The sequence below is a fragment of the Equus przewalskii genome, unplaced genomic scaffold, assembly GCF_037783145.1.
Source record: "Equus przewalskii isolate Varuska unplaced genomic scaffold, EquPr2 contig_6335, whole genome shotgun sequence".
NCBI lineage: Eukaryota > Metazoa > Chordata > Mammalia > Perissodactyla > Equidae > Equus > Equus przewalskii.
Window position 1 is genome coordinate 140,890 of NW_027227860.1, and position 3,216 is coordinate 144,105.

At 40.6% G+C, this 3,216-nt stretch overlaps 1 pseudogene; it reads left to right on the forward strand.

The window, feature by feature from the left end:
* Positions 1 to 1,897: 1,897 nt before the first annotated feature.
* On the forward strand, positions 1,898 to 2,896 carry LOC139081338 (olfactory receptor 52E5-like; annotated as a pseudogene).
* The last annotated feature ends 320 nt before the right edge of the window (positions 2,897 to 3,216 follow it).

Genomic DNA, 3,216 nt, shown 5'->3' on the forward strand with positions numbered 1-3,216 from the left:
ACATATAGAAATTATTCATACTCACTGTATAACACATTTGTGAGATTTTTTTCCCTGAAGACATTTGATTTGTCATCACTGAGATAGACTCCTTTCTCTACCTCTTGCCTCTTTATTTACCTGAGAAGCCTTTGAGAACTCAGAGAGATTCATTCACTGTTATGATATTCATCCCAATATAGCTCTCCAGAGATTGTAAATATTTCTGTTACTGGCTGTTAGTTATCATCAGCCTGATATTGGTTCCCCTTCCATGAGCCCAGTATATATGGGGTTAATACCAAAAGCATTCGCAGTTCCCTGCTTCTTTAGTTACAGTCATGTATAAATAGCTGTTTCTTTAACCTCTGACTCCCTGAGCTTTGGAACCAAATAGAAATTGCAAATTGTTAAAGTCCAGCTGGCCTGGGGCTGAGATCACACTAAAGTTTTAGCTAATCATGTGTCCTTGACGCTCTTTTACAGTGAAACTAATGTCCATAGAATATCAAGAAACTGAAGCTTTCCAGAGGAATTCAGAGTCCACTATGGAGACAAACAGTCGAGGACATCCAGGAATCCCTTATCTCCGCACTCCCTGCATGCAGCAGAAGGCTGGTAAGAAGACATCAGCCAAAGCTACATGCACCCCTCCCCTACCTAAAACCCCCAAATAAAAATCCGTACTCAATTCTTTTTTTTTTTTTTTTGAGGAAAATTAACCCTGAGTTAACATCTGCTGCCAATCCTCCTCTTTTTGCTAAGGAAGACTGGCCCTGAGCTAACATCCATGCCCATCTTCCTCTACTTTATATGTGGGATGCCTACCACAGCATGGCTTTTAGCCAAGTGGTGCCATGTCCACACCTGGGATCCGAATTGGTGAACCCCAGGCTGCTGAGAAGCAGAACATGCGAACTTAACCACTGCGCCACCAGGCCTGCCCCCCTACCCAATTCTTAAACAGGGAGCTAGAAATTCTTGAGGCACTAGCCCTTGCTTTGCTCCCTCTGCCTGGTAAAGTAAAGCCTTTACTTTCCACTCAAGACTCTGTTCTCGTTACTTGGTTATTTGGATTGGCATTGGGTTCACAGACCGAACTTTCAGTAACATTTTGAACATGGAAAAGAACAAAATATGGTAGCGTCTTAATCACAATAGGAGTCCTGCTCTCCCTAGAGTCATGTACATGGAATTTTTAGTGCTTTGTAAACCGATTGATGCCAAAAATACTGGTCTTCAACAACAGTGGTAGCTTAACTAATATTCTGCCTGCTGAGAATCTCTACTTGATTCAATATGAACTTTATATTTACATATTTCAGAACTGATGTCAACATCTACACTCATCAACTAAAATAAACAAATAAAATTCTCTCTTATTATGTTCCATATCTCAGTGAATAGCACTGATATTCACCCATTTTCCCAAGACAAAATCCTAGAAGTTAAACATGACTTATTACTCTCTTTCATCTCCCAAATCACATCAAATAGTGTTCCCTGCCAATTTATTTTATATACCATCAACTTGCCATCTCCATTACCATTTGTTTAAATCAGGCTAGCATCATCCCTCATCCAGCTTGCTTCCAACTCTAACCTGACCCTTAAATCCATTCTTCATTCTGACATTACAGAAGCTCCTCTAAAATGTAAGCACATTTTACACCATTCCTAGGACTGTAGCAGAGCATCAAGTTTAGGATGTATCTTGGTCAGCAAAACAAAAGGCCAAGAATCTAGTGTGTTCTGTATTTGGGACCTTTTAAAATATTTTACCACTTTCCACCCCAGTGTCTTCTGCTGCATATTAAGGAAGAGAATTTATGCCACGTCTCTCTATGACCTGAAAGAATGGCATGAATGAGACTGGAGTCTTAACACAGCGTGGAAAAAGTGACCAACAATCATGAAGATGTCCCATCACAACACCAGTCATTTCCATCCTTCCTCCCTTGTCCTTTTGGAGATTCCAAGCCTGGAAAATGTTCACATCTGGATTGGTTTCCCCTTTTGTGCTGTATGTCTGATTGCCCTCCTGGGGAACATTATAATCCTCTTTATAATTCATTCTGAGCCTAGTCTCCATCAGCCCATGTTTTACTTCCTGGCAATGTTGAGCTGCACTGACCTAAGTCTGTCCATTGCCACTATCCCCAAAATGCTGGGCATCTTCTGGTTCAATTTCAAGGAAATGCTTTCTGATGCCTGCCTTGAAAAAATGTTTATGATTCATCTGTGCATGGGCCTGGAGTCTGGGATCCTGACAGTCACAGCCATTGACCACTATGTTGTCATCTGCAATCTCCTGAGATACACCATGATCCTCACCAACAAGATGGTGGCCATTCTAGATATAGTCATGATAGTGAGATCTTTAATCTTCTTTATCTTTTTGTGTTTTTCATCTTGTTGTCATTCTGTAGTGCCTGTATCATCCCCCATACCTCCTGTGAGCACATGGGCATTGCTCATCTTTCCTGTACCAGTATCAGGGCCAATAATTTGTTTGGGATGGTTGCCGTTTCTGTGGGATTCATTGACCTTATTATAATTCATTTCTTCTATGTGAAGATACTCTATACAGTGTTCCATTTACCATCAGAGAATGCCTGATTCATGGCTCTCAACACCTGTGGCTCCCATATCTGTGTCATGCTCATCTTCTGCATCTGAGCACGTTTCTGTTTTCTGACCCACCACTTTGTACACCACCCATAACATACCTGGCTATATTCATATATTTCTAGCCAATCTCTCTATGGTTGTTCCACCTGCACTAAATCCCATTATCTATTGGGTCATGATAAAGCAGATCTGGGAGTAAGTGCTAAGAATTCTTTTTTTTTCAATATTTTTTTTCTGCTTTATCTCCCCAACCCCCCCACCCCCCGTACACAGTTGTATATCTTAATTGCAGGTCCTTCTAGTTGTGGCATAAGTCCTAAGAATTCTTAACCCTAAAGATGTTTGTTCCTCAGCTGCCCCAGTCATGATTCCATACATGATATTATGATACATACATATAAATATAAATATACATGTGTATATATATGTGTGTGTGTGCATTTGTGGTTGGATTCATCTAGAAAGAGAAACCAAGGCACAATGTAGAGTTTGTATTCTAAACACTCTCAAGCACTATTGCATTACACCTGTGTTTTAACCCTACTGACTCTCTGAACCAACTCGAAAAAACTGTACCAGAGACGTCAACCATTATCTTCCTGCCCT